We start from the raw sequence: 21494 nt of genomic DNA on the forward strand, positions 1-21494 counted from the left end.
TGGCAATATAATAATGTATACCAACTCAGATGATGATGAAGAAGAAGGAAAGAAGAAAGAGGCTTAGGAAAAGAGAAAAGAAGAGGTAAAGAGGGAAGAAGAAGAAAAGAGAAAGGAAGAAAAGAAAAAGAAAGAAGAATTGAAGAGGAAAGAAACAGAGAAAGAAGAAGAAGAAAAGAAAAAGAGAGAAAAAGAGGAAAAGAAAAAGAAAGAAGAGGAGGAAAAGAAAAAGAAAGAAGAGAAGAAGAAGAAGAAAGAAGAAGATGAAAAGAAGAAGAAAGAGGAAGAGGAAAGAAAGAATAAAGAAGAAGAGGTAAGAGAGAAAGTTGAAGCTAAGAGATTGGAGGAAGAGAAGAAGAGTGTAGAACTAAAAGTAGTTCCACTCATTCCAACGATAACTCTACCATCAGATGATGATGATAATCAAAAAGGATTAATGAGATCATTGAGAAATTATTTGAGAAGAATAAATTAGTAAAGTCTTTGGAGGAGACACTAACTAAATTTTTGGATAGAATGCATAAGACAGTTACCACAATTGTAGCTATTCTAGACTTGCAATTAAAGGCCAAGGAGTTGATGAAGATTTCACAAATTTAGCTGAGGTAGTGTCAGTGTAGGCATAGACAAAACATGATGCAGCACTATTTGACATATTGTGCACAAATGTAAGAAATGATTTGAAGGCACTAGATATCAAGGAGCTTAGGAAACACATTGATGAAGGCAAGAAGTTTTATGGATAGTACACACAGTCATACAAGTACCTGATAGACTTTGAGAGTTAGATAAAACAGAAATATGAGTGAACTTCAAACACTTATTGCAAGGGTACAACTCCCTAAGACCAACACTAAAGAATGTGGAATAGAAGTGGAAAGATTTATGGTATGATTAGTAGCTTGGAATCTGATAAGGAGAAGGCAACAAAAAGGCGCTCTAGTCTTAGAGAAGCCTTGTCTCCAAATATCAGCATTTTGTGGAGGCAATTGGAAGAATGTCTTGTAGCAAAAACTTCCTATGACAAGTTTTCCTATACTAACTTGAGCGTAGTTGAAGTGGCATCCTATGCACTACGTGCACTACTTAGTATCTCTAATACAATGAAGGAAAACTAGAAGAAGGAAGTGGACAGGCTAAAACTTGTTTAATAAAATTGTTTTTCTAAAATAACAAGTTGATCAGTAGCATACCACCCATATTTGGATACAGTTCTTGACACCTTTTCCATTGATGTCAAAGGGGGAGTAATATGTAATAGAAAATTGTATGTATATATGTACTAAGGAGGAAAATTAATATATGTAAGGAAATTCTATATTGTATATGTAAGGAAGAGTACACTTATGTATCAATGTAAATGAGTGATAAGGAATGTAATGATCCATCAAAACATGAATAAATTTGTTATGTTTTGAAGGCAATTTTGTGTAGTTACTTTTATTTGTTTTTTACTATGCATGACGTCATTTTGGGACTTAGCCAATTTTCTCAAATTTTGTCATCAATGCCAAAGGGAAAGATTTTGGGAAATATGGTTAGTCAGATGTCTCAATAGTTTTCATTTATGGAGACATGTATTCAACATTTCATTTATGCATTTAGAGTTAGAAAACTTGTCTAAGAGTTAGACAGTTTGTAGCACTACATAGACAGATGTGATGTGTACAAAAAACTCATTCAAAATTAGCTTATGAGCAGTTGAGGAAAGCTCTATGACAGTGTTATGATAAATTGTGCTAGTGCATAGGTGTGTACAAATAGTATGGCATGAGCTATAGTTGAAATACCAGTATGAATATTTAACAGAGCAGGACAAAGCGTACCAGTAATTAGAGTTGTACGGCTTAAGGAATTGCTTTGGTAACAAAATAATTACTAAGTCATGATGAGCTGACTATGTGGATAGTATTCCACAAGTTATTTTATATTATGTCAAGTATGTGAAGATATGAAGGCCGACTGAGTAAATATTTGCTAATATGCAAGGTATAAGTAAAGATCATATCTTGTGCAGAGAAAGTGTGCTTTATGTGATATGTGAACTATTTTAAAGATATGCGAGTCTTATGTGATGTGACATATATGTATGATCAAAAGAAGTGTGATGTGTACCAATGAGAAATAGTTGCACGTATACCTATTCTTGTGAAGAAATGAATTGTATAATTGTGTGTTAGGGCAATGGGATCTTCTTGCATACATTGTATTTGATCTATCAACTCCTAATAGGGTTGAAGCAACTCCTAACAGAGTTGAGGCTTCTAACAAGGACTCAAGAAACTATATGTATTTCATAGACTCCTAATAGGGTCAATATCCTTAACAAGATCTTTTTTTTTAGTCAATTATCTAGTGGGTATCATCTCCATCGGGGTTTTCCCTTGGCCAAGGTTTCCTTAGTTAATAAATGATGGTGTTATGAGTTCTCTATGTGCATGGTTATATTTACTATTCAGCATTGTTGGTTTACTTTCATATGCAAGTTATAAAGTAATTAACAATATTCAATTATGGACAAAATTTGTAGAACACTAATTCACCCCCCACCCCCCCCCCCCCCCCCCCCCCCCCCCCCTCCTTCTCAGTATTATCTATTTATACTATCTTGGACCTAATCAACAGTCAATATTAAACTAAGTGTACGATTCAGATCGAATGAGAGATTGAGTCATTCATTTTTTTAATATTTGAATTAGATTACTTAGGGGATAATATTGATCCATTCAAATATGAGCTCATAATTATTATTTTAATTAATTAAATAATTAGTTTCAACAATTATATAAGGATATTTGATTAAATTAATATATTTAATTTCATTTTCTTTTGAGATGAATTAGGAAAGAATATTGATCAATTCAAATATGACATCATAATCTAATATTCTAATTAATTAAATAATTAGTTTCAATAGTTATGATATATATATATATATATATATATATATATATATATATATATATATATATATATATATATATATATATATATAAGTTTAATTCCTTTTTCATGTGTATTAGTTGAAGAGGGTGGATTTAATTTAATTAAAGTGCTTAGGACTTATAACTAAATTATTTCAATTTGGAGGCTAATTTAGCCAATTTTAATCAATATTTAGAAATTAAATGAAGTATGTGATTAATACAGATTAGTGATTTTTTGTATTTGACACTTAGGTTGAGTAAAGATAATTAGTACTAGAAATGCCTAGTACAATAGGACTTAATTGATCAATAAATTGATATTATAGAATTGATGCACCAAAATTGTTTCAAAATGTCAATGTGTCATTTTAGGGGTATTAAAGGCATATACTCTCTTTTTTCTCACTCGACATGTATAGGAGTACTTAATTACCATAGACTTTCTCAATGATAACAAATGTTTGGCTTAAACTAAAATATGAACAAGTCTAGTATACATATGATGAAGGGTGCTCCCCTTAATACCATAAGCACATAACAAAAATAAAGAAACAACAACAATTGTGAGAACAAAATAGGGGCTTCTTATTATTGCTGCAAATGCAAAATTATAGAATTCACAATTACAATATGCTAACCCACATGGGTGCCTTCATTACATAATCTTCAAGATGAAGTTGCAAACTATCACCCAAAGTTATACTAGACAATGTTTAGGCCTTTCTTAAATAGCCAATTTTATGCCACCCAAGAAGGTTCTAGACACTCAAACTTAATACCTAGGGCTGACAAACCCTAACAATACATATAGTGTTGGCCAAATATACCTTTGACATTTATTTTAGAAATTTTGGGTAGCCCAACTTTAGAATTCCATAATTCTCAAACTCTTGCTCTGATTGGCTATTATAACCACTTTTTGAAAACCTCGACTTCTAATCTATAGGCTTGGATCGGTGCAAGCATGCATCCCTCAATTTTTCAAACCTCATTCAGGGCCTCTAAGGCCTTCAAAACTGAGTTCAAATATTTTTCTCCAAAAATTTTCATTGAAAATCTATAATAACTTCTCTGATACTGAAGCTAGAGAAATGAGATTTCTATGGTAGGCTTATAATTATCAAATGGACTTTCATGTAGAAAACCATAACATTATGAGCTCGTATGAAAAACTTACTAAAATAGTAAGCTCCCAAAAATAGTAACCCCCATGTCTACTAGTCTTGATTAAAATAGAAAAGGTTGAGAATAAAAAATATTTTTGGGTGATACAAGATTTCCCTCACACCTGGGATGCTCCTGCATCAAACACCCAGGGTCATTTGAGAAGTGACTTAGTCACCTCTTAGGTGTTTAGAGGAAAACCAAGATGGTCAACCTCCTCCCTTATTAGTCATATTGAATTCTCTACTAGCCTCCCTTTCCATTTTACCAAGTATTCTTCATATATTTTTTTCCTTATACCTTTTCCAACATGATTGTCTAGTATCTCCTCAATCTCCTTTGTAGTCGAACTACCTGTTGGAATACTCCACTACGCTTCTACAACTTTATCGCCATCACCTCCTTCATAAAAGTTTGTCAAATCTAAAATATTAAATACTAGTGAAATTTTCAATTCAACGAGCAACTCCACTTCATAGGGATTTTTGGAATAATGCCTTTTCACTATCTTGCACCATCCAAACTTCTTCATCTTTAGCTTATTATATGTACCCACTGGAAAATGTTCCTTTCTCAAATGAACCATGACTTCATCTCCAATATGAAATTACTTGTACTCCTTTGCATATCTTCCTTGGCCTTATACTGTGTATTCATCTTTTTAGTTTTCTTCCTCACCTCCTCATGCATATTCTTCAAGTGTTCAGCAAAATCTTCTACTTTAGCACTACTTATCTCTCCTTTATCCAACTATCGCAAGTTAGAAGCATTTATTGGATTGTTGCCATATACAATTTGGAGTGGTGATTTACCAATACTCTTGTTAACATAATTATTATATGCAATTTTTTCCTGTGGTAAAATCAGATCTCATCCTTTTAGTTTATCTCCAACCAAGCATCTTGGCATGTTTCCCAAACTACGATTCACAACTTATGTCTTCCCATCAGTCTATGGATGATGTGATGAACTAAACTTCAAATATATCTTCAATTTATTCCATATTTTACACCAAAAATACCACACAAATTTGGTATCTCAATCTGAAACTATACTCTTTGGTAGACCATGTATTCTCACCACTTCTCTAAAAAATGATTTTGCCACATGAACATCATCACTAGTCTTCTTGTAGGGAATGAAATATGCCATCTTTGAAAATGTGTCAACTACCACAAAAAGAGAATCATGCCCTCATTAAGTCCTTGGTAATCCAAGAATATAATCCATGCTGACATCCTCCCATGGCTTCTCTAGTATAGGTAATGGTTGATACAACCATATATTCTACTTTACTCCTTTTGTCATCTGACATACTCTACAACTTTGTACAAACTTCTTCACATCTTGCTACAACTATGGCTAGTAATAATTTTCAACAACCAAAGCTATGGTTTTATCTCTGCCAAAATACCCATCCAATCCTCCACTCACTAATACATTTGGGCCCGAATTGCGATGGCAGACTCACAATTACAATAATAACCCATCACCCAACTGACATTAGTCAGAGTTGGCTCTTGTCGGATGAGCATCAAACTTTTGTTGTCACAAGTTGTGATAGCAAGGGTTACCATTGCAATTGTAATGACTATAGGTGTCATAAATTGGGCTATCATTTTGGAAAACCATTCATTTTCATTGTAAGAATTGCAATAGAGATTTGTCAAAGACACCCTTACAATTACAACATCTGTGCAATATAAATGTTATGTGTCCTACAACAAGCTCTCAGAAACCTCCATCACAATTAGGATAGGCATGTGCTAGGAATTATGTGGGATCAATGGCAACCATTACAATTTTGATGCCATGTTGTATTAATAAAAGAATGGTAGCAAATATTGAATAGTTATGATGCAATCATAGGTTAATATTGAGCTTCACTTGGTTTCAAGAATATTTTAATATTCTCTTATAATCAAGGCCAACCATGTGAAAGTGGAAGCTCATTTGGCCCTACTCACTCCCTAAAAACCCACCTATCATCTAAGTTCCTCATTAAGATCAAAAATATTTAAGATATGATCAATGTTTAAAGTACCAAAAAAGTTCTAGACCTGCAAAAGTGACATCATTATCCCATATTCTGGTGCATTTCATTTTTCTATCGCATCCAAAATAAAAATTTTCCACTCTAAAGTAAGAATGAATGTGCAACTGCATTCTTTATGCATGGACAATAGGGTGGAGCTAAAAAAATGCAGCATGATTACATTTATTTAATAGGTCTATTAAGTTTTTAAAATTATAGACCATCATCATGAACAATGTTCGTGATGGTCTATAACTTAAAATACCTAATTAAAGACCTTTAATGAAAATGCTAACCTGTTGCATTTTTCCACTATGCCTAATGTCATATGCATATGAATTGACATTGCATATTGAACTATGGCATCCTTCTACATTGCCTGAAACCAAGAGATTCACATAGCTAGTTTACATACAATCATAAGTTATTGTTGAGCTTCACTTGGTTTCAAGAATAGGTTAATATTCTCTACTAATCAGGGCCAACCATGTGAAGGTGGAGGCTCATTCCCCCTCCCCCCCAAAATTTAAACTCCCCATTAACATCTAAAATATTTAAAGTACCTAGAATGCCCTCATCACCTCCTGCTACTCTCAAGGGAAGTCTATCTTCATTGCTCATGAGAAATTCAACACATGTATATCTAGGAATGTCCTCGTCACCTCATACATAAAATGAATCCAATATTAGAAAATTCCCCCTAAGAAATAATAGTTCAAGTGAAATAAACACATGAAAAATGAGAGAGAGAAAGAGGAATCTACTTACCAATAGGCATTGCCATCGCATCTGTGGCCATGCAACCTGTTGAGTGAGTTTGATTGTTTTCATGTTGTGCCAAGATCTCTCTATTTATATACATACATATACACATATATACCTATACATATGTGTATATAGGTACATACATACATACACAGAGATCAAAAGGGCATGGCAACGAGATGCAGAGATCACAAGGACATGGCAATGAAATGAGCAATCACAAGGGCACATACATACATACATATATACATAAATACATACATACATACATATATACATACATATATACATACACACATACATGTATTTATGTATGTATATAGAGATAAAGAGAGATTTTTTTTAAGGTGCTAACTGACTTACCTCAAGATCCTCCACAAAAATAATGTAGATCAAGAAAAATATGTAGATTTCACAAGAAATTTTACAAAAACATATCATAGTAGATATTTTTAGAAATAAACAAGCCATAACCTAGTTAAATGGGTCTAGTTGTTGATTAGTTGGGTTGATATATACGTATATTTAACTAGGTTTGTCTTCTATAATGGAATGAGCCTTGTGATTATGGTATTTACATAGAATCAGAACATGTTTCTTCAACTCCTTCAACTCAACTCTTCATTGAAGTTATTCTTCTAGCAGTGAGAATAGTTGCTACAAATTCCTAGGAGCCAAGGGACCCTAAACCTATGATATGTTTTCTGGAGACATGGGAGAAGTTACTATCGGCTTTAGTACTTCATGATGAGGGCACAAACCAAGACAAAATGAATACAATAGGAAAAGGGGAACATTATTATCAAAAGAGGTATTCTATTACATTTAGTTCAATGAAAATAGACTCAATGGCATGCCCTAAGGGCTTATAATGTTGTATGATTCTGGAGAAAAACACTCTTCATAGTACCTTCTCCAAAACTCCGTCAAAAAACTATGTTTGCAATGCCAGAAGTGACCTTAAGTAACTCAAATTAGGTTTAGGGTTAGGAGCACATTTTAGAATACACCATTTGGCATCCACCGCTAAAATATAAGGTTCTAGAAAATATGTCAAAAATTGGTGCAAAATTAGAAGAATCTAGAAATTGTAGTCCAACTTCCAAGAGGCATAACTTTTGATCTAGGACTCTAACTGATGAACTGTTTGCATTTTTGGAAAGATCACCAAGTACTCTATAGCCCTATGAAAAATCTTTGTTTTTCCCCCATTTTTGGGCCCATACAAGGCTATTTTGTGCCTCAAATCTGACTTTGAAGCACTCTGAAGGGATCTTTAGGAAACTTAAAACTACAATATATTTCAAACCATAAAGCCTTTTGATTTGATTCTTTTTCTAGAGTGCTTTAAATTACAAGTATAAGCATCCCTCTAACTCATCATAATTATGTCTCAATTACAAAATAACCCATTTTCTACATTGGCACATATCCCAAGGTGCTCAAAAATAGTAACCTAGAAAACCAACAGTGGAACTATGAGAGTTGGAATCTCTATTTGACCCAAATGGGTATCCAAAATTTTAAAACAAATTAAACAAAAACTAACACTAAGCATTTTTTTTAGGTGATACAAGATTGCCCTTACACCACTGGATGCTCCTGCATTAGACACCTAGGGTAAATTGAAAAGTGATCCTATCACTTTATAGCTAGTAGAGGAAAACCCAAATGGATAACCTCCACCGCAGATATCCAAGTTGAATCTTCCACTAGTCATCCCTTCCATTTCACTAGGTATTCTTCATATTGCATGTTTCAGGTACTCCAGCCAACATGGCTATCCAAAATTTCTTCAATCTCTTCCTTCTCAGAAGTAGGAATTGGACATGGTTCCAACATCAACTCATCCTCTGCACCATCATACTGATATTTTGTTAAGTCTACAATATTGAAAATAGGAGAAATGTGAATCCCATTTGGCAACTCCACCTCATATACATTTCATGAATCATGTTTCTTCAAAATTTTGCAAGGACCAAATTTCTTCATCTTTAGCTTGTTGTAGGTACCCACTGGAAATCATTCCCTCCTCAAGTATGCCATTACTAGATCCGAAATTCGAAACTCCTTATGTATCCTCTTTTGATCTTCTCTGTCCTTATACTATAGGTTCATCTTGGCAATATGTGCATGTACCTCCTCATGTAGGTTCTTGACATGTTTAGCAAAGTCTTCTACCTCATCACTTGCCCTCTCTCCTTGCTCCATCTTTCTCAATTTTGGTGCAGTCCTTGGACTACTCCCATAAACAATTTGGAATGGTGATCTACCAGTACTCCTATTCATAGAATTATTGTAAGCAAATTCTTCTTGTGGTAGAATCAAATCCCATTCCTTAGGCTTATCTCCTACTAAGCACCTCAGCAAATTGCCCAAACTTCTATTCATTACTTTTGTTTTTCCATCAGTCTACCGATGATGTGCCAAACTAAACTTAATTTTGTCTTCAAATTTTTCCATAAAGTCCTCTAGAAATACCCAACAAATTTAGTATCTTTGTTAGAAATAATACTTTTTGGGAGACCATGTAGCCTCACCACCTCTCTGAAACACAAATCTGCAATATGCATTGCATCATGAGTCTTATGGCATCGAATGAAATGTTTCATCTTGGAGAACCTATCAACCACCACAAATACTGATTCATTACCCATTGGTGTCCTTGGCAATCCAAGAACAAAATCCATACATATGTCCTCCCAAGGCTTCATTGGAATAGGCAATGGCTGATAGAGTCTAGTATTTTGACTAAATCCTTTGGTTGTTTGACATACTCAACAACTCTGCACAAACTTCTTCACATCCTATGACAATTGAGGCCAAAAATAACGTTCACTAATAGTGGCAATGGTCTTATCTCAACCAAAGTGTACTACCATCCCTCCACTGAGTTTCTCCTTGATCAAGTTCTCCCTCATGGAACTCCTTGGAATACACAATTGACTACCCTTGAAAAACATACCATCCTAAATCATGTAATCTAGCCACATGGTCCTGACTAGAGTAATAGGTTCTTTACAAGACTTCCAAGCCTCTACAAAGTTAAAGTCTTTAGGGTATAGATTCTTGAGTTCATCAAACCCAACCACTTCAACCTGCATTTTTTTCAGCAACAACTATCTCCTACTTAATGCATACGCAACCCTATTAGACCTTCCACTTCTATGTTTCAATACAAATGTATAGCTTTACATGAACTCTACCCATTTCAAATGTCTCTAATTCAATTTACCTTGGCTATTTAGGTACTACAATGCCTGATGATTGGTATACAAAGACAAATTCTTTTGGCAAAAAATAATGCCTCCATTTCTTTATGGCCTGAACTATTGCATAGAACTCTTCATCATAAACAGAATGCTTCTTCTTTGCATCATTCAATTTTTCACTAAAATAGGCAATAGGTTTACCTTCTTTGTTCAAAATAGCCCCAATAGTATTACCACTAGCATCACAATCCACTTGAAACACTTCATTGAAATCAAGAAGTTCCAACATAGGTTGCTCTATCACCTTCTTGTTCAGCAATTCAAAACTCCTTGCAGCTCCTGTAGTCCACTTGAAGTCTTTTCTATCCCCCTTCATTATTTCAGTCAGGGGTGCACATATACTATTGAGATTCCTAATGAACTTCCTATAAAAACTAGCCAGACCATAGAATGACCTCACCTCAGTGGCAAACCTTGGAGTAGGCCATTCCAATATGACATTCACCTTCTCTAGGTCCATTTTGAGACATTCAACTGATACAACAAACCCTAGATAGACTAACTCCCTTTTGAAAAAGCTACACTTCTTCAAATTAATCAACAATTTTTCTTCCCTCAACCTTTTGAGGACACTACAAATGTACAATAAATTTTCATCCAAAGCCTTATTGAAAATCAAAATATCATCTAGATAGACAATAATAAATTTTCCCAAAAATTTCTTTAGTGCCTCATTCATAAGCCACATGAAGGTGCTTGGCACATTGGTCATTCCAAAAGGCATGAATAACCACTCATATAGACCATCCTTGGTCTGGAATGTAGTCTTCCACTCATCTCCCTCTCATATTTTTATCTAGTGATAGCCACTCTTGAGATCTATCTTTGTGAAGTGTTGAGCTCCACTCAAGCAGTCCATAAGATCATCCATTCTTGGCAAAGGAAATTGGTACTTGATGGTTATTTTATTTATAGCCCAAGAGTTTATACACATTCTCCACTCTCCATCCTTCTTTGGTGCTAGCACTCTAGGTACTACACATGGAATCAGGCTCTCTCAAATCAAACCTTTCCTCAACAACTCTTGAACTTGTCTATTTAGCTCCTTAGTCTCAGTAGGATTCATCCTATGAGCAGCCTTGTTAGGCAAACTAGCTCTAGGGACTAAATCTATTTGATGACTAATTTTCCTTATTGAAGGAAACCCTTCTGGAACATTATCAAAGATGACATCTCCATATTCACTTAATAGACCCAAAACTTCAAGTGGAACTTCACTACTACTTTCCTTATGCTTTCTAGGATTAAAGCATAGCACATATGTTGATGTTTCATGCCATCCAAAAATTTTCTTCCATCAACAAGACATACCCTAGCACTACTGCATACCTTTTTTCCCTCCTTTATCAAGGGCTTCAATTTGTGGCAAACTCCATCCTTTGTCAGAGAGTATGTATTTGCATGACCATCATGTATAGCATGTCTGTCAAACTGCCATGGCCTTCCCAACAAGAAATGGAAAACATCCATTAGGATGATGTCATAGAGAGCCTTGTCATGGTAACTCCCAATCTTGAACTTTACCAAACATTGCTCACTAACTAGGACCTTATGATCATCCTACACCCAAGCAATCTAATAGGGATAGGGATGTTTCTCCTTCTTGAGCTTTAGCTTTGAGACCATTTCCTCTGACACCAAGTTGTCAGTGCTCCCACCATCAATAATCACATCTACCCTCATAATTTCACCTAGTACAAAAAAAATCCTCCTTTGTCCAAGTTTGGTCTCACTACTTAGCAAGACCCTTTCATTAACCAAAACCTCTCCTCTTTCAAGATCCTCTAAATGTGATGACTATACATCATCATCCACATGAGCAACCCTTGCTTGACCATCAGCTCTCCTATCTATCCTTCCTTGGAGTTAAGGGAATTCATAGGCACGATGACCTTCTTCATTGCAATGAAAATAGGTACCACAGAAATCTACTCTTCTTGAACTTTGTCCACATTCTCTACCTCTTCCTCTCTGATCTCCAAAATTTTCATCATAGGAGAGGTTGAAACCCTCGTTCATCTGCTTTTAGCTAGTACCCACATCTTCATTTCTCTTCTGGTTCTCATTTTAGCCTCCAAATGACTTGCCACTACCCCTTCCTCCTTGACTACACCCTCTTTTCCTTCCATCAAACTTTTTTCTTAACTTCTCCTCAACTCACAAGAAAAATGGGTATACCTCTTCAATGTTAGTCATTATAACTAGACTTAACTCCTCCTGAATACTAGGTCTTAACCCATTAAGGTAATGAGAAACCTTGTCCTTGTTTTCTTCTACATGCCCTACCCTAATAAGGACTTGGTAAAACTCTTCTATGTATTCCTAAGTAGATTTTCCCACTTGCTTTAACCCTTGCATCATTTTGAACAAATCAAACTCGTAATCAACAAGAATGAACTACTTCTTTAGTTTGTCCATCATGCGATCCCATCTTGTGATTTTCTCCTTTCCTCTTCTATTTCTTTCCAAATAAATCTCTTGCCACTAGATTTTGGCATGGCCTTTAATTTTTTTCTTTGCAAACTTAACCCTATTAGGGTCCCCAATATCCTCATACTCAAAATACTCCTCTAGCTCATTGATCCAGGCAATCAACTTATCTGGGTTTAGATTTCCCAAAAACATGTCAACATCAATTTTAGGTCTTTTTCCTAGCTTGGAAATGGCACTAAAAATATTCTCCTCCACCTAGTTTAGGACTTCTCCATCTCCTTCCCCTTCTTGCACAATATTTCCTTCTTCATTTTTGCTCCTCACTTTCAGTGCCTATGGCAATATTCATCCCTCTACATATCTCTTCTTGCAATGCCTAAACTTTTCTATGGAGGGCTCTAACCTCAAGAGAAATAACTCCAACCCTTCCACCACACTCCCTTCATGGAGGCATCTTCTCTCTATATCAAAACCCACAACCACATAGTCCTACTGCAAACTACCTCACAGTCGGCACTCTATCTACACACTCAGAAAAACTAGCTCTGATACCACTTGATGAGGGCACAACCCAAGACAAAATGAACACAACAGGAAAAGGAGGATATTATTATTAGAAGTTATATTCTATTACATTTAGTACAATAAAAATAGACTCAATGACATGCCCTAGGGGCTTACAATGTTGTCTAATTCTAGAGAAAAACACTCCTCACAGTACCTTCTCCCAAACTCCACTAAAAATTGCATTTACAATGCTAGAAATGACCTTAAGTAACCCAAATTAGGTTTAGAGTTAGCAATAATTTTAGAATATTCTATTTGGTACCCACCACCAAAATAGAAGGTTCTAGAAAACATGTTAGAAGTCGGTGAAAAATTAGAAGAATCCAGAAATGGTAGTCCAACTTCCAAAAGACATAACTTTTGATACAAGACTCTGATTGACAAATTGTTTACATTTTCAAAAAGATCTCCTAGTTATCTATAGCCCTATGGACCAGCTTTTCTCATCCCCCATTTTTTGGGCCCATATGAGGCTGTTTGGTGCCTCAAATCTAACTTTGAAGCGCTCTTAAGGGGTCTCCAGGCAACTTAAAATTGCAATAACTTTCAAACCATAAAGCCTTTTGACCTAATTCTTATTTTGGAGTGCTTTAAATTAAAATTATAATCATCCTTCCAACTTAGACCCTCTAACTCATCATAATTATGTCTCAATTACAAAATAACCTATTTTTTGCATTGGCACATATCCCAAGGTACTCAAAAACACTAACCCAAAAAACCAATAGTGGAACTATGAGAGTTAGAATCTCTATTTGACCTAAAATGGTATCTAGAAATAAAAAACACATTAAACAAAAACCAACACTAAGCAATTTTTTTTGGGTGATACAAGATTGCCCTTACACCACTAGATGCTCCTACATCACTTCATCACATTCTTGATCATATAGTGATGCCCAAATTAGTAGTAGTAGTAGTAGATACTTGGGATGTAGAGATCACAAGGTCATGACAATAAATTCCTATAGAACTATCATCATATTAGGTACAATAAAACAAATGAGATGTAGAGATCAGAAGGGCACAATAACAAGATGCAAAGATCACAAGGGCATGAAAATGAAATGCAGTGATAAAAAGGGCATGGAAATTAAAATCTAGATCTCCACATGATATATACATAAATACATATATAGATATACAGAAATACATACATACATACATACATATACATGTATGTATGTATGTATGTATACAAAGAGATCTTTTTTAAGGTGCTTATTAAATCTTAGCACAACAAAAAAATTGATCCAGCTACATACATATTCTAGAGTTCAAATTTAAATAATAAAACTCACTCAACCCATGTTAAGTGACTTAGCTTGAGATCCTACACAAAAATAATGTTGATTGTTCTTTTTATTGTACCTAATTTGATGACAATTCTATAGGAATTTGTAATCAACCTAGGTAATCAATAGCTAGACCCTTTTAACTAGGTTATGGCTTGTATATATATATGTATATTTAACTTGGTTATGGCTTCTACAAGGGAATGAGCCTCATGATTATGGCATTTACATCGAAGTAGAACTTGCTTCTTCAACTCCTTACACTCAACTCTTAACTAAAGTTATTCTTCTAGCAGTGAAAATAGCTGCTACAAATTCCTAGGAGCCAAGGGACCCTGAACCTATGCTAAATTTTCAAGAGACATGGGAGAAGTTACTATCATCTTTAGAACTTCATTACATTCCTAATCATATAGTGATGCCCAAATTAACAATGGCATAGATACTTGGGATCCTCGCAAGGAGAGTGTGCTAATACATGCATGGTTACATCCTTGGCTTCAATTCTTGGGCCAGCATATGGAGCCTTTATATCCAACCATTTGTTATAAACTAGGGAATATGCTCCATGCCTGGCATTCAAGTGATGCATCTACATATTTAATTTTATCACCTTGGAAAACTATATTTGATCCTATTAGATGGGAATAGTTGATTATTCATTTTATTATACCTAATCTATTGATAGTTCTATAAGAATTTGTAATCAATCCAGATAATCAACAACTAGACCAAATTAATAGTAGTAGTAGATACTTGGGATCCTCCCAGCAAGAGTGTGCCAATACAATTCAAAACCAACAGAATTTAAATCAAGTTATTTATTTGGAATTCTTTTAAACCTTTAATAAAATAGGCACAAAATATTAAGTCTGCTAGATCCAAACATTCCAATTAAATTTACTAGAAAACATAGAATAAATAATAAGATAGTCCACTAAGTTTCCAAACATGTTCCTACATTGTTAATACCTTGTCTTAGATAATTTTCCTGAATCTAGTTGAAGTCAAATTGGAACTTCAAAAACTCATTTTTTTGAGCACATATAAAAGATAGTTATAATTAAGAGGCACAAACAAGTAAACATATTTCCAATTCCATTGCAAAAGAAAGCAATCATTCAATACAAATACCCTTTAAAAAATTTAACAAATTTTGCCTTAACAAAATTAGATATGTTCTAGGATTTCTATACGATATTTCAGCTAGATTTTCTCATTAGAAATCATGGCATTTGGAGAAAAAACATAGATTTGAAATAAAAGTTTGTATTAGTCAAAACCAAATAAAAATCAACTCAATTAGATATATTCTATTATTTCTATTAAATACAGAAATAGGTCTTATCACCTACCTGATTAGTTTGGAATTTTGTTCTCACCAAAAAACATAAAATGTAAGAACAACTATGCCAAAAAGAATGTAAAAACATGATTATCGTGCACAATCATTTTTTATCTCTTTTGGCATAATCGTTCTTACAATTTTTTTGGCTCAAACTCCAATTGTTCAATATATGTTTTGAAAAATTATTTTTGGACTGTGAGTCAGGAAAAAGAGAAATATCAAACTTAAAAAAGATGTACATACATACATACATACATACATATGCATATATATACATACATATATATATATACATATATATGTATATGTATATATATGTATATGTATATATATGTATATGTATATATATATATGTATATATATACATATATATATGTGTGTGTGTGTATGTGTGTGTGTGTATATGTGTATATATATACATATATATACATAGATATATATAGACATATATATATATACATATACATATATATACATATCTATATACACATATATATACACATATATATACATATATACATATATATATATATACATACATACATACATATACAAGATCACAAGGGCATGGCAACGAGGTGCAAAGATTCTAAGGACATGGCAATGAAATACAGTGATCACAAGGGCACGGCAATGAAATCCTAGATCTCCATTGATCTCCACAATCCACAATATCTCTCTATATACATACATGCATGCATACATCTGCATATGAAATTTTATCACCTTGGAAAACTGTATTTGATCTTGCTAGCTAGGAACAGCTAATTATTTGTTTTATTGTACCTAACCTGGTGATAGTTCTATAGGAATTTGTAATCAACCCAACTAATCAACAACTAGACCAATTTAACTAAAATATGGCTTGTTTCTTTCTAAAAATATCTTCTATGATATTTTTTTTCTAAAATTTCTTGTCCATTTTTTCTGGTCTACATTATTTTTGTGCAGGATCTTGAGCTAAGTCAATTAACATGGGTTGAATGAGTTTTATTGTTTTATTATTTGGATTCTAGAATATGGGCTTTGTTTTATCATTGTCTTTGTTCAAGTCCTGATTTTAATGAAGTAATTTTTAGGGTGGAAAGGACTATATAATGAGAGAACTTGAAAACTTGAATGTTGAAATGAAAGCTATCGAGGATCAAACTCCTATGGTAGAGTTAAAACACAAGGTGAAGTTGATTTTAGATATAAACAAAAAAAAATATGACATAAATCATTCCCCATTTATTTTTATTGTGGAGAGTTGCATGTGAAAGAGGGTGGCGAGCTCCAAACAAGGGTGGAGAGCTCTGAATGTTGGTGGAGATTTCACTGTCATGCCCTTGTGGTCACTACATTTTGTTGTTGTGCCCTTATAATCTTTGCATTGCGTCGTCATGCCCTTGGTGGAGATTAGTGGAGATCTAGGATTTCATTGTCATGCCCTTGTGATCTCTACATCTCATTTTCATACCCTTGTGATCTTCGTGCCCTTGCTCTACAATTTTGTTATCGTGTTGTTCCCCTGTGATCTTTATGCCCTTCATAGCACTACAACATTTGGGTTCAAATTGTGATAAAAATTTGCAATGACAGTGTAATTTGTGGTGTTCAGCCCCAAATGTAGTAGTGCTTGCTCTACAATTTTCTTAAAGGGGAGAAGAGGTACCTATGTAAATGTTCTTTTCTTTTCCTTCTAAACATTTATCTCTTTATATTTCCCCAAGGAGATGATTAGAGAAGCTTCTCTTTATGTATATGTATGTATATATACATGTATATACATATGTATATATGTATATACATATGTATATATGTATATACATATGTATATATGTATATACATATGTATATATGTATATACATATGTATATATGTATATACATATGTATATATGTATATACATATGTATATATGTATATACATATGTATATATGTATATACATATATACAAACATACATATATAGAGATCACAAAGACATGGCAATGAGATGCAGAGATACATACATGCATACATACATACATATATAAATATATACATACATACATTTGCATATGCAATTTTATCACCTTGCAAAATTGTATTTGATCTTCACTCAATCACCAAGAGATAATATAATTTGTAAGTACAAATTTTTGCATACTTAGTTTGGTATGAATAGTTTCAATTGAATTCATCTGAGGAGAGTGAGTCTACTCATGATTATAATGGCTCCATGTATTGGGTCTTTAGAGGAAAGAGATTTATAGAAGATTAGATGTTTCTTATGGATATGGGATGATTCATTTATATGAATGGTTGATCGGGCATGTTGCAAAAAATTAGGGTGTCAGTTGCAAGTAGTTTCATCAATTAGATAAGGGAATCAGCTTTGAAAGTGGGATGATCAAAATTGGCATGTCCATCATTATGATAGATGTCTCTATCTCATAATAGAAAATTACCACAAAAAACAAGCAAAAAATTACTAAATATATGGAAAATCAAAAGAACATTCACATATAATATTGTTGAAGGACAAAAATATAATAAAAATATAATTTGGTTGAAAAAGCCTTGAGCTATATGGCTCGACATTGTGGCTATCCCATTGTCTAGTAGTGGAAACTCTTCATGTTAAACATGAAGATCTTGAAATTAAAAAAGATAACTATCAGAGATCTATATTTGCATTTTATTGATAACAAATATACAAATCTAATTTTAAGAAAAATAATAGTCTTAAATGTATATGATTAAATAAAATAAACAAGAGTACAAGTTGTAGCTATATAATTCTAGTATTATTGATTATGTTAAACAAAATATTCAATAAAACAAGTATGAAGTAACATAAATGATTCATCTACTTGATCCTATTATGACTTAATGTGACTGCATCTGATCATTACCAGGACGATATTATGCACGGGATCTTTACTCAATCACCACAAGATAATATAATCTATAAGTATAGATTTTTGCATACTTAGTTTGGTATGAATAAATATAATTGAATGCAAGGATAATTTCTTGTGTGAATCCAAGACATGAATGATTAATTTAACTTATCACAAGTACTATGCAATTATGTATTTATTCATGTAAAGTAGTTTACATAGTGAGCTGACTTACATACATACATGCACATATACATAGAATCATAATGATCAGTTATCCTTGAATCTAACCAAAGCTATTATATATAAACAAGAGATACATGTTTAGAAAGAAAAGAAAAGAAAATTTACATAGGTAACTCTTCTCCTCTTGAAGAAGAGCATAGAGCAAGGGCATGGAGATCACAAGAGAACAGCAACAAAATCCTAGATCTCCATTGATCTCCACCAACATTCAGAGCTCTTCACCCTTGTTCAGATCTTTCCACCCTCTTTCATAGCTTTCCACCCTCTTTCACATGTGGCTCTCCATAATCAATCAAAACAAATGGGGAATGATTATAGTCATGCTTTCTTTTCTTTTTTGTTTATAATCCATAATCCACAGTCCACAAGATCTCTTTGTATACATACATACATACATATATACATACATACATACATATATATACATATATACATACACACATATATACACATACATACATAAAAGTAACAATGCACTTTCTAAGAGTTTACAATTATTCAACAAAATCAATGTTTTACAAGAAAATGCATTTGAGGAACTATTAACTTAGAAGCAAGAACATGGTGTTCAAATAGTACAAAAAGTGCTTGACATGAGAGGTCTGCAAGTGAGGGTATTGACCAATCTTGAAAACTTGAATGCTAAAATGAAAGCTATCGATGATCAAACACCTATGCCAGAGTTACAACACACTGTGAAGTTGATTTTAGACAAGGTAAAGGCATATATTCAAAAATTTGATCATCAAAATTTAATGTATGAGAGAAAAGGATAAGGAGTAGATTTAGAAAGAGAACAAGAAGGAGCAACTTTAGAAAGGGACTATATGGTAGAAACAACAGCTAGACAATATAGAGGAGATTATGGGAGCCACTAGATAGAATCCAAGAAAATGATGCGATAGGTACTATGACATTGGAATCACTTGCAAGTTTCTTTGACAATTTACAATCCAAATATAAAATGCTTATAATAGTGTTTCAAGTATTGTCATAGTCTCCTTGCAATGATCCCAAGTATCAAATGCTTATAAGAGTGTTTCAAGGTTGGGAACCATTTCAACATCCTTTGCAAGCTTTAGAGGTAATGCCCATGTGGCAGAGGCTTCTGCAAGGGAATGAGCCTCATGATTATGGCTAGTTTCTTTCTAAAAATATCTGCTATGATATGTTTTTATAAAATTTCTTACAAACTCTGCCCATTTTTCCTGGTCTACAATATCTTTGTGGAGGATCTTGAGGTAAGTCACTTAGCATAGGTTGAGTGAGTTTTATTTTTTTGTTATTTGGATTCTCGAATATGTATCCAACTAGATCAATTTCTCTGTTGTGTAGCTAAGATGCAGTAAGCACCTTAAAAAAGATCTCTAGATATACATGTTCAAAAGGAGATATAAAGAGATACCTATTTAGAAGGAAAAGAAACCAACAATTTCATACCCTTGAAGAAAATTGCAGAGCTAGGGAATGGAAAAAAAATCACAAAGCAAGGGCGCGACACCAAAATTATAGAGAAAGTGCATGACAATGAAACACAGAGATCACAAGGGCATGGCAATGAAATTGTAGAGCAAGGGCACAACAATAAAATGCAGAGATATATCATAGGAAAGAAATGCACCAAATACATATGCATAATCATGAGGCTCATTCCCTTATAGATTCCATAACCCAGTTAAATAAACATATATATCAACCCAGCTAATTAGCAACTAGACCTATTTAACTAGTTATGGCTTGTTTCTTTCTAAAAACATTTGCTATGATATATTTTTGTAAAATTTCTTGTGAACTCGACTAATTTTTCATGGTCTACATCATTTTTGTGAAAGATCTTGTGGTAAGTCACTTAGCACTAATTGAGTGAGTTTTATTATTTTATTATTTGGATTCTACAATATGTATGCAGATGGATCATATATGTAATAAGCACCTTGAAAAAGATCTCTCTAAATATATAAAGAGATATATATTTAGAAGGACACATAAAGACATGCATGTTTACAAGGAAAATAAACAAACGTTTACATATGTACTCCTTCTCACCCTTGAAGAAAATCACAGAGCTAGGGCACGTAGATCAGAAGGGCATGATAGGGCAATGAAATCATAGAGCAAGGGCATGGCACGACAATGAAATTGCAAAGCAAGGGCAAGATAAAATCACTAATCGCACAGAAACAAAATGTAGAGATTACGAGGGCACAATAACCAAATCTACTAATCACAAGGGCACTACAACAATTTTCATAGCTCTCCACCTCTTTCATGCATAGCTCTCTCCAAAATCAAAACAAATGGAAAATGATTGTTGTGTTTCTTTTTTTTGTTTTATTCTTGTGAGGGTTTCGTAATTACAATGCTAACATTGGTATTGTGATGGCATTAGGAATAATTGCAAAAAAAACATGAAAATGACCACAAATTACACCATCGTTGCAAATTGTTATTGCAATTTGACCCCAAATATTGTAGTGACTATGCTTCTTCTTGATGAGATTCTTTCTCATTGAACTTTCTGGGAATGCACAACAAGCTTCCTTTGAACAACATACCATCCTGAATCATGAAATCTA

Source organism: Cupressus sempervirens, chromosome 2 (assembly GCF_028749045.1).
Source record: "Cupressus sempervirens isolate cs-2001-9-10 chromosome 2, ASM2874904v1, whole genome shotgun sequence".
Lineage (NCBI taxonomy): Eukaryota > Viridiplantae > Streptophyta > Pinopsida > Cupressales > Cupressaceae > Cupressus > Cupressus sempervirens.